At 33.9% G+C, this 12,803-nt stretch overlaps 1 pseudogene; it reads left to right on the forward strand.

Annotated features, from left to right (window-relative positions):
- Nucleotides 1-11,604: 11,604 nt before the first annotated feature.
- On the forward strand, nucleotides 11,605-12,551 carry LOC141554886 (aldo-keto reductase family 1 member C2-like; annotated as a pseudogene).
- Nucleotides 12,552-12,803: the final 252 nt, after the last annotated feature.

Raw genomic sequence — 12,803 nt, forward strand, 5'->3', positions numbered from 1 at the left:
GTAAGAAAAGCCCCAAAACATTGTTTACAAAAACCTCATGTAGAGGAATTATTTTCACCTACTTTAGTTTTCAAGGGACAAATAGGAAAAAAAAAATCTTTTTCCTCTTCTTTCTCACAATTCTTCAAATGCTTGAAGACTATTTATATCCCTCCCAAACTTTTTTGTCTGCAGGCTAAACACCCTTTTTTTCTTCAATTTATTGATGTATAACATCCATAAACTTATATATTTAAAGTCATTAGGAATATTAAAGACTCTAGTCCAACCCCTTCATTTTACAGTTGAAGAATTAGAGGCCCAGGGAATTTAAATGATTTCCCTGAGGTTAAACAAGTACTAAGTATCCAAAGTTCTCTTGAATCAAATTCCAGAGCATTTTCCAGGGAACTATACTGGCTGTCATAAAATGATCTCTGTAATTATCTTTTAATCTTCCTTTTAATTCTAATGTCTTCCCTGTTAATTATTTCCTATTTATCTTGTATATAATTTACTAGGCATCCACATATGTATGTATACATATATGTATAAGTGCATGTGTGTATGTTTTCTTGAGTATTGTCTTACCCATTAAACTGAAAAGAGACTTTTTTTTTTTTTTTTTTTTTTGGCCTTTACTCAAAAACCACAGTGCTTGGCGCATAGTAGCTGCTTAATGAATATTTATTGATTGATGTGCTCTGAATTTCGATTCAAAAGAACCTGGGTTAAAATTCTGACCCAATACTTGTAATCTATATGATTTTTTTTTAAAGTTTCGATAGTATTTTATTAAAAATAATTTTCAACATTCATTTTTGTAAGACTTTCTGTTCCAAATTTTTCTCTCTCCCTCATTTAATTCCCTCCTCCCCAAGACAGCAAGCAATCTGACATAGGTTAAATATGTGAGATTCTTTTAAACACATTTCCATATTGGTCATGTTGTGCAAGAAAAAGCAAAACAAAAGGGAAAAAAATTAGAAAGAAAGAAACAAGCAAGGTGAAAATACTATGCTTTGATCTATATTCAGTCTTTATAGTTCTGAATGAGGATGGCATTTTCTTTCCCCAATCTATTGAAATTGCCTTAAATCCCCACATGTTTGAGAAGAGTCAAGTCCATCACAGTTAATCATCACATAATCTTCTTGTGACTATGTACAATCTTCTCTTAGTTCTGCTCACTTCACTCAGCATCAGTTCATTTAAGTCTTTCCAGATGGTTTTGAAATGAGCATGCTCATTATTTCTTATAAAATAAGAATATCCCATTATATTCATATGATATAACTTATTCAGTCATTCTCCAATTGATGTGCATCCACTCAGTTTTCATTCCTTGCCACTACAAAAAGAGTTGCTACAAAAATTTTTGCACATGGGGTCCTTTTCCCTCCTTTGGGATACAGACCCAGAAATCTGCATAATTTGAACAAATAACTTTTAAGTCTTTGAATCTTAATTTCAGCACTTGTAAGATAAGGGTAATTTATAAAAGTTTTTCAGTTCTAAATCTGTAAATATTTTAATATGGTTCTTATTGTTGAGGTTCAAAAAGTCACCCCAAAATTTGGGGTTACAGACCAGTGTTGCAAAATGTCTCAAAAATGTTTCAGGCTTGAACCCATCTCCAAGTCAAGAGGCAAAACATTATAATTGCAATGCCAATTGAAGTGGTCTAAGTTCCAAAAGGATTTAGCAGAGAACTAGGAGCAAGAAGATAAATTTATAGGACAAAGCTAGAGACAAGAGTTTCATGTTACTTATTTGCTAATTTTATAGCTTGCCAAATAGGTTTGAGAGGTAGTGTATTTACTATTGTCTTAGGAACTCGGCTGTCACTGACCAACAGATTGTTTATTTCACAGTCAGCAATGTTTGTAGAACTATATGATAGTATTCCTAAAGCCAGGAGACTTTAGAATCATTGATAGTCAGAGTGTTGGAACTATAGCATTGTATTCAGGAGATCTAGAATTACTGTTATATTTCCTCTATAAACCACACTCCATGCACCTAATCATTCCCCCTCTCAAGCAGTTTGAAGCCCAAATTCATTTGGGACAAAGAAACAAAGGTCACATCTTCTGTAGATGCTTCAGGCTCATGAGAAGCATAAAGCTAGCTCTGTCTAGTGGGGTCCAGACTGAGGAGAAGCATGTCTTGGCAGTGGCATCAGCAGCATCCAGGCAGTGCTAAGTGTCAGAATCAGGTAGCAGGTGATATCCTGATTGACCAAGTAGTTGGAAGTTCATGACTTGTATAAGTTCTTACAAGTATATCAAAAATGCAAGGGCTGGGGGCAGAGTCAAGATAGTGGACAGTAGACAGGTCTTTATCTGAGCTCTTCTTGAAAACCTTCAGATCAACACTAGATCAAACCTCTAAACTGTATTTGGAGTGACAGAACCCACAAATATTTGAGTGAATAAATTTCCATGAGAAGATATTTTGAAAAAAACTTCAGAGAAGGTCTGTTTCAATCATGCAGGGAAGGAGGGAGGCAGATGCAGAGCAGGGACTCTGAGTGATGTGGCATCTGCACACCAAGAGCCTACCAAAGGCTCTTAGCCAAAATATAGCAGCATTGACTAGTCTCCTGTTCATAATCCAGTGCATCAACAGATTAGCTGTGAGACATCCAATACAAATATAAAAGGCAAATAGTGAACCTCTGAACTCCAGAATAATGCAGGAGTTGGCCACATCCACCTAGCACAGTAAGGAAGTCAGCAGGACTGACCCAGGGCAGTGAAAAGCCATTGTCAGCCATAGTGGGAAAATCTCCCTTTACCCTAAAAATAGGGAAAGGAAATGAAAATTTTGCAGAAGAGTTTGGGAAAGGAAACAAATCATCTGAAAAAAAACTCCTTAAAATTAGATTAAACAAAATGGGAAAAGCATATAAGTTCTTACAAAATAAATTTGAAAAAGAAACCAACCCACTGAAAAACAGAATTTGTGAAATGGGAAAAAAATCCAATGAAAAAAACAACTTACTTAAAAATTCAATTGGCCAAATGCAAAAGATGATAAAAAAGTTAATTGAAGAAAATAATTCACTGAAAATTAGAATTGAAAAAAATAGAAGTGAATGACTCAATGAGACATCAAGAATTAGTCAAACAAAACCAAAAAAATGAAAAATGTGTAAAATATCTCATTGGAAAAACTATCCAGAGATGAATGGATGTCTATCAATTGGAGAATGGTTGGGTAAATTATGGTATATAAAGGTTATGGCATATTATTGCTCTGTAAGAAATGACCAGCATGAGGAATACAGAGAAGCTTGGAGAGACTTACATCAACTGATGCTGAGTGAAATGAATACAACTAGAAGATCGCTGTACACTTCAATGTTGTATGAAGATGTGTTCTGATGGAAGTGGATATCTTCAATATAAAGAAGATCCAACTCACTTCCAGTTAATCAATGATGGACAGAAACAACTACACCCAGAGAAGGAACACTGGGAAGTGAATGTAAATTGTTAGCACTACTGTCTATCTACCCAGGTTACTTACATCTTCGGAATCTAATACTTAATGTGCAACAAGAAAATGGAATTTACACACATATATTGTATTTAGGTTATATTGTAACACAAGTAAAATGTATGGGATTGCCTGTCATCTAGGGGAGGAAGTGGAGGGAGGGAGGGGATAATTTGGAAAAATGAATACAAGGGATAATGTTATAAAAAACAATTACTCATGCATATATACTGTCAAAAAATTTATAATTTAAAAAAAAAAAAAAAAAAAAAAAGGAAAAACTATCCAGACCAATTCCAATGGTCTTGTGATGAAGAGAGCCATCTGCACTGAGAAAGAGTACTGTAGGAACTGAGTGTGGATCACAACATAGTGTTTTCATTTTTGTATGGTTGCTTGCATTTTGTTTTCTTTATCACTTTTTTCCCTTTTTGATCTGATTTTTTTTTTTCTTGTGCAGCATGATAATTATTGAAATATATAAAGAAGAAATACACAAGTTAAACATGTATTGGATTACTTGACATCTAGGGGAGGGGATGGGGGGAAGAAGGAAAAATATTTAAAACACAAGGTTTTATAGGGGTGAATGTTGAAAATTATCTATGCACATATTTTTGAAAGTAAAAATCTTTAAAAAATGCAGGGATCAAAATGAGCAAAAAAAAAAAAAAAAAAAAAAAAAGAATAAACAAAGTGGAGAATACTAGAGATAGTATCCAGGAATTCCACCAGAAGAAGACTTCAGAGGAAGACCTCATGTGAAATGAGGCTATCATGAATGTCTCATATCCAGCCAGTTTAGGTGGCCTAGGGTGTAAGCACCCTGATGTTTTAAAGTGTTAAACATTGAGTGGAGAGGATGAAAGGCAGAATGAGGATCATAATCCTAAATGCCTCAACCACAGCTTAGGTTATTTGAGAAGTGAAGGCTGGGCCATTGTTCTTCTGTAAAGATCTGGGCAGGTCAAAAGAAGGCCTGATCTCCTTTAGCAAAAACTCTGAGCCTTTTCAGTCTTACAAGGAAGGTTTTTACCTAGTTAGTAAAGGTGTCAACAAAAATCAAAAGCAGGGTGAAGTCCCTAAAGTAGGCATATGTGTTAAATCTATCTTCCAGTTCTCCTGTTGGTATGGACCTCTCCTCTGGACAGGCTTTAGAAGCAATTGGACACAAACCAGATGGGTCTGGAAGATCTGTCTAATTGTTTCTTCCAGCTTGTGACCAGTGAAAATAGGTTTCACAAGGAAATGGAGGGCCTTTCTCCAATTCTAAAGCTCTGATGAGGGATTATAATGAGTTTGATTGGCCCTCTGAGCAGAGATCTGTGTGGCTTTCAAGGTCACAAAAGCTTGGGCCTGATCATAGCCCCAATAAAGGGGAAGTATGTAAGGGTCTTAAATAGAATAATAGAGGGGCTTAGCAATAATCCCAAAATCAGGTATTCAGATTCTACGAATTCCAAACAGGAAAGTACACAATTGCTTCTATGTCACAGATTGAGAGAGTGATAAGATTATCTGCTTCTCCTCCACTGTGAGCAAAGGGAAGGTGGGAATTCATTCATGATCCAATACTTAACAGAAAGACCAGCAATGTGGGCCTTAGACTTTATAGCCACAGGAAAAAAAGTTTATAGCTAGAAAGTTAATAATTTTTATGGCTGCACCCAGAGAAGTCTCTCCAATTAGGTTACAGATCAAGATAGCTAGTGACTGTCCAAATATGTGGGGGCTGTCACAGAAGCCCTCAGATAGTATTATTCATGTTAATTGATGGTTATTTTTTTCCCCTGTATTTGCCCATTCAAAAGAAAAAAGAAATTGTGAGTCTTTATGCAATAGTATGCAAAAGAAAATGTCTTTAAGATCCAAAGTAAAAAACCATTATATGTCCTCTGGGTTCTATTGACCACTTGCTCTAATTATAGAAAATTGTTATAAGAGGAAAAAAACAGAGACATGCTTATGATTATAATAGCATTGACAAGTAATTGTGCAATAACAATTCCACCTCATAGCTAGACGCAGGAGTAATCAGATGGGAAACAAAGAAGCAGAACTGGGAAACTGAGTCAGAAGGATCTGATCTTGAGCAGAGATTAAGGCTGCCCCCCCAGCATTTGCCCAGATAAGACGTTTACTTGTGACAGTTTGGGATAGCATCCCTTTGAGTAACTTATTGCTAATTATTAACTTATTAACTGAATGATCCATCAGACAATCATACCCAAATTCAAAATTCAAAAGAATATCAGTTACAGGCCCAAGAGATTTTACCTCTAATAGCAAATTGTACCAATCCAGCTTAGGGCTAGATAAAAAGTTTATCAGGACTCACAAATATAAGAGATTTTGTTTAACATGTTTTTCTTTTCTTCTTCTTGAGTTTAAACTCATCCTAGTTGCATGGATCAGTCATTAAACAAGCTTATATATAGATTCTTAGTAAATACATTCAAGAAAACTGGCAATGTTACATATTACAAATGCACTTAGTGTTTTCATGGGCTGTGCTGTTTAATACTTCCCCCACTCTGCAAAGGGGGAAAAAGATGCTGTACACCTGTAAAGGGCTGAAACTCTGAATAGGTGCACTGGAATCAGACAACCGAGCACTTAAGGCTAATTACCTATTGGACAATACTCCATTAGCATATGCTTGGAAAATGGCCCTTTCCACTATTCTGTGCTAGCTCAGTCTTTTAGTGTATACAGATGATTGTAGGAAGGATTAGGGGATAGAGTAAGACAAGCCAGAGTCTCTCTTTGGCTGTGGACAAAGAGAAGGGAAGTTGTGCAGAGCTTATGTCCATTCCCTTCACTTCTCCCCCTTAAAGACCAAGAATAAAGACCAAGAACTTTTGATTATCCTGACTCTGGTTTCCAGGGTGCTAACCCGGATTTCACACATGCCCTCAAACTTGAAGGTGAATTGATAAAGCTTTCATCTTATCCCTCTTATTCCACACACAGTAATTACTTACACAATTGTAGGTTAAACATGATGACAATAACTCCAAATAACATAGTTAACAATATATTTTTCTAAGTAATACACACATAATTATAGCTGTAATTTCCTCTTAATTTTCTAGCAAAAGTGAAAATACCTAATTCCCTAAATTACATTTACAAAATATTATAAAACATTATAAAATGGGATTAGCAAGGCTAAATAAACTGTTTGCTTTCTTTTAGTTGTTTAGGTTATTCTGTTCCCAAACTGTTGCAGCTTTGAAAGTTCACAGAGAGGGTTTCTATTCCTTTAAATAAGTTTCCCTTTTGTTTTAGGGAAGGCCTCCTATAATTTACAATTAAAATTCCAATTTTAATATACATACAACTTTAGAAGTTATTTTTAAATTTACTTAACTTTAACACTAAGTCAGTGCAAACATTACAATTTATATATCCTGTTAGCGGACTTTAATTAGAGCTCCTTTAAAACTGTTTTTACTATCATATTTCAAATAAAAAATTTTACTGAAATGAATATATTTTCTTTCTTTCTCTCTCACCCCTTTGTCCATGTATCCATGCTTCAGTCAGGGAAAGAGGGAAAGGAAAAGAAATAAAAAAAAATCTTTCTCTTTTCTCTATGCACTATCCTCCTAGTCCTGGGGAGGCCTTAATTTAGTTGAATTTGCTTCCACACACAGTACTTTAGACACACACACACACACACACACAGAAATCATTTATTTCAACATTGGCATTGTATGTCTAAAAACCCATATAAAATTATCAAATATGAAGCAATTATATCCAATAAAGCAGTTAATATTCACATAGTATTTGTTTATGTTAAGCACTTTTGAAATCATGTGATCTTCACAACAATAATCATTATTATTTCTCTTTACAAATCAGAAAACTGGGCAGAAATAAAATAATTTGCCACAAATCACATAGATAATTTATTCCTGCAACTAAAACAGAGGAAAGTGAATTTACCAAATGCAGAACCTGACTGGTTTTCTCACCTCAGACTACAATGCTGGGTATTGCCAGGGGCACCTGTATTCTTCCCTGTTGAAAAACTTAGTTTAAAAAGGTTTAGATCTACCATTGCATCCAAGACCATCTCCACTCTTCCTGAGCACTGAACTTTGATAGAAAATGCCATCTGCATCCAGAAAAAAGAACTAAATAAATCAATACATGCTATGTTCACGTCTTTTTTTTGTTTGTTTTTTGTTTTTTTTTTTAATCTTTCCCATGATTTTTCCCTTTTGCCCCTGATTTTTCTCCCAATATGATTCATAAAGCAGTATATATTAAAAAGATAAATTTACTGGAAAAAATGTAAAAATTAAGATTTTGTAGATAGATAGATAGATAGACAGATAGATAGATACAGAGATACATAGATACATAGATACATAGATAGATATAATTATTTACTGGGGTAATCTAACTATTCTCAGCAATACAGTAATCAAAGACAGTTCCAAAGGACATGATGAAAAATGCTCTCTATCTCCAAAGAAAGAATTGATAAGTCTGAATACAGATTGAAGGATACTTTTTCTTAATAGTTTATTCTTATCTATTTACTAGACACTCTCACTGCTCCTTCCAGAGATAGTATAAAGGAAGATTCTCCTCTCAAAATGAGTTTAGTCAAGAAGGAAAAAGCCTGGTTGGGTTGGCTTGTTTCTGTCCATGGAATTTGCCTTCTGGAATTGGTTAATGACAAATAACAGGTTACTACTGTATTTTACATTGTCTACAGTTATTTTAAACGAAATTTTTTTTTTTCTCTTTCTTGCTGCTGTGCTTTTCTGGTAATACATAAAATGATGATGGTTTATGTGAATTTATTTTATACTCTTCAACTTGAGTAAATTTGTTAATTAATGTAGTTTTTTAGTTGATTCTTTAGTATTCTCTAAGTATACCATTATATCATCTGTAAAGAATGATAGTTTTGTTTCATTATTGCCTATTATAATTCTTCACCTAGTATCACTGAAAAAAGGTGTTTTCTTTTCTATCCTCTTTCAATTTTCTCCAGAGGCCTATCATATATAACTTTTCTAAAATTCTATTTATTCACCTCCTTAACTTCTTTCATGTTTACAATATGATTAATTCAATGTGATTAGACTTATCTAGTCCTGAGAGAGGGAGGTTTGAGATCCTGAACTAAAATAGTTTTGCTGTTTATTTCTTCCTGTAACTCACTTAAATTTTTAAGTATTTGGATGCTATGTCATTTAGTGCACATACTTCATTATGTATTATTATACATATTATTTCATTTTCTCTGTTACCCTTTAGCAAAATGTAATTTCCTCATTTATCTCTTAATTAGATTTTTGCTTTTGCTTTGTCTGCAATCAGAATTGCTACCCCTGAATGTTTATGCTTTTATGCTTTGCAATGCTTTTTTTTTTTTTTTTTTTTTTTCTTTAGGTGAAGTATAATATATTCTGTTCCATTCTTTTACCTTTACTCTCTTTACATCAAATATATTTCCTGTGAACAGTATATTGTAGGAATCTGGCTTTTGATCCATTCTGATATCTACTTCTGTTTTATGGTAGAATTCATCCCAATCATATTTACAGTCATGATTACTAACTACATATATTTTTTCATCCTATTTCTTTCTTTTATACTTTACTTTCTCCTTTCACTCTGCCCCTTCTCATTAGTGTTTTGCTTTTAACCCTCATCTCTTTCAATTTGCCCTCCCTTCTATCAGTCATCCTTTTGTTTGTTTGTTTGTTTGTTTGTTTTTAATTGTCTTTCAATTTTCCCCTCCTATTTCCCTTTGGGCAAGGTAAATTTCTATTCTCAACCAAACCAGTAAATTATCAAGTTCAATGATAATGAGATTCAAACAATGTTCCCTTCCTCCATTGTTTCTGTCTATTGTAATTTTTGTGCCTCTTCATGTGATATTATTTACCTTATTATATTTCTTACTATATTCATTCAATTTTCTCTAAAGGTCTATCATACCCAACTTTTGTAGAATTCCATTTACCTCCTTAACTTTTTTTCTTATTTATTTTATGGTTTGTTTTATCTAGTTCTGAGAGAGCAAGATTGAGATCCCCCACTAGTATAGTTTTGCTGTCTTAATTCTTCTGGCCTCTCTCTTAACTTCTCCTCTAGGAATTTGGATGCTATACCATTTGCACATACCATATGCATATGTGTTTAGTACTGATATTATTTCATTATCTATGTTACCCTTTATAAGATGACTTCTTGTCTCTTTCAATTAGATCTATTTTTGCTTTTTCTTGATCTGAGATTAGGATCACTACTCTTGCTTTTTTAATTTCAGCTGAAGCATAATAGATTTTACTCCAGCCTTTTACCTTTACTCTATATGTATATCATTCTGGTTTGAATATATTTCTTGCAAACAAGATATTATAGGATTCTAGCCTTTAATCCAGTCTGCTATCTAGTTCCTTTTTGGAACCCCATCCCATACATATTCAGAGTTAAAATGACAAATTATATTTCCTGCCATCTTATTTTTCACAAGTTATACTTTTATCTTTTCTTTTCCTCTTTTCTTCCTCCCCAGTATTTTACTTCTGACCACCACCTCCCACAAAAAAACAAAACAAAACAAAACAAAAAAAACTCCCTTTTTACATACCCTCTTCTTTTCTTATAACTTTCCCCTTTGATTTCTGTTATTCCTTCAATTAGACTCTCCCTTTCCGTTCTCTTTTCCCCTTCTACTTCCCAATAGGTAGACAAGTTTCTCTGATAAGCTAAAATGTCCAATAGTCTCTCTTTGAGACAAGTCTGATGAGAGTAAGATTCACACAATACTCATCCACCATATCTTTTTCTCATTTGTAATAGGTTTGTTTTTTTTCCTCTTCATGACATATAGTTTACCCAATTTTAATTCTATTTCCCTCTATTTCCAGTATAATCCCTTTTCTACTACTAGTTTCTTTTTTTATATCATCACAGTAACATGAAATTATGCCTTCACCCTCTAAGTATACCCATAACAGAGATATAATTCTCAAGTGAAGCATATCATCTTCCTATATAGGGATATAAACTTTTTAACTTTTAAAAGAAAGTTATTTTTTTCTTTCCTTTTTACCTTATGCTTCTCTTGAGTTCTGTATTTGAAGATCATATTTTCTCTTCAGCTCTGGTCTTTTCATCAGAAATAAATGAAATTCACCTGTTTCATTGAATGTTCATCTTTTTCCCTGAATAATCATGGTTAACTTTTCTGGACAGTTCATTCTTAACTACAATCCAAGTTCCTTTGCCTTTTGAAATATTAGATTCAAGGCCCTTCTGTCCTTTAAAGTGGAGACTGCTAAATTCTGGATAATTCTGATTGGCTCCTCAATATTTGAATTGTTTCTTTCTGGCTGATGACAATATTTTCTCCTTCATCTGACATTTCTAAAATGTAGCTACTATATTCGTTGGAGTTTTTGTTTTGGGATCTCTTCCAGTAGGTGATCAGTTAATTCTTTCAATAGCTATTTTAACCTCTGGTTTTATTACATCAGGGCAGTGTTTCTTGATGATTTCCTGAAAGAGGATGTTTTAACTTTTTTTTTTTTTTTCCATCATGGTTTTCAGGGAGCCCAATAATTCTTAGATTGTCTCTCCTAGATCTGTTTTCCAGGTCAGTTGTTTTTCCTAGGAAATATTTCATATTTTCTTCTATTTTTTTCAATTTGTTTTTGTTTTTGTTTGGCTGACTCTTGAAGTCTTATTGAGTCATTTACTTCCATTTGCCTTAATTCTAATTTTTAGTGAACTATTTTCTTCAGTTAACTTTTTTATCTCCTTTTACATTTGGGCAATTGGACTTTTAAATGAGGTATTTTCTTTATTAGATTTTTTTCTATTCCACAAATTCTGTTTTTAATTGAGTTGGTTTATTTTTTTTCTTTATTTTGTAAGGAGTTATATGCTTTTATCATTTTACTAAGTCTAATTTAAAGAGTTTTCTTCAGATAATTTTTGTGTTTCCTTTTCCAAACCTCTGCAAAGTTCCTGTTTTCTTTCTCCATGTTTTTTTCTCTTTTAAGATTCTTTTTGGGGTCTTTGCTCTGTGCAGGAGTTTTCTGATTTTGCACTGAATCTACCTGACCTATGGGGTGAAAAGAAATGGCTCTTTCCAGATTTAAGGTGACAATGAGTGAAGGAAATATTATTGCAATGCTGGGATTGGTATTTTTGTATCCCAAAGTATTCCCAAACATGAAGGTGGCCATAAAGGTGTCTATTGAAGTGGGCTTCTGGCATATTGATGGGGCTTTCCTATGTGAAAATGAAAAATAATTTGGACAGGCAATCCTAGCAAAGACTGCAGATGGGACAGTGACCAGAGAAGAACTATTCTACACAGGGAAGCTTTGGAATAAACACCACCACCCTGGATTGTTCAGACCTGCTGTGGAACAGACCCTCAGGAACCTCCAACTCGATTACCTCAACCTCTATATTATCCATTGGCCTATCTCTCTTAAACCTGGCAAAGACAAGATCCCAAGGAATGAAAATCAGAAAATTATCTCTCACTTTGTGGATTTGCATGATACTTGCGAGACCTTGGGAAAATGTCAGGATGCAGGCCTTGTGAAGTCCATTGGAGTTTCAAACTTCAACCAATGGCTGAGATGATCCTGAATAAAACTGGGTTGAAATATAAACCTGTCTGCTATAGGTGGAATGTCATCCTTACCTAAATCAGAGAAAATTCTGCAAATCAAATGACATCATATTAGTAGCATACAGAACTTTGGGATGACATAGAGTGGTTCCATAGATGAAAAATCTCTGGTTCTACTACATGACCTAGTCCTGGGAACCACTACCAAGAAACACAATCAAACATCAGCCCAGGTTGCTCTGTGATACAGGATTTATCAAGGGTAGTATTCTTGGCAAAGAGTCTCAATGAAAAGCAGATCAAAGAGAACTTTCAGTTGTTTGATTTCTAGTTAATTTTGGAAAACATGAAAGTCATTGATGGCCTTAACAGAAATTTGCACTACCTGACTCTTGATACAATCCAGGAAAATATCAACTATCCTTTTAATGATGATTATTAATAGAATTCCGATTCAGAAGATTTGTGGCCCTGAGGCATTGCAAATCTCTTAAAGAAATAGCTTACATTCTGTTCATTTTCATGGAAATAAAATTCAGTATTATAATCAAATAATGCTTCTTTATCAAGGCTTAGCTTAAAGGTAGTTATTCTATTATAAGCTCTGCCTTTCCTGCCCCAATAAGACAGATATAATGGTACACATTTATATAGCATTTCAAAGTTTACCAGTCACTTTTCATGCAGTAGAGCA

The sequence above is a fragment of the Sminthopsis crassicaudata genome, chromosome 1 (assembly GCF_048593235.1).
Source record: "Sminthopsis crassicaudata isolate SCR6 chromosome 1, ASM4859323v1, whole genome shotgun sequence".
NCBI classification, from domain to species: domain Eukaryota; kingdom Metazoa; phylum Chordata; class Mammalia; order Dasyuromorphia; family Dasyuridae; genus Sminthopsis; species Sminthopsis crassicaudata.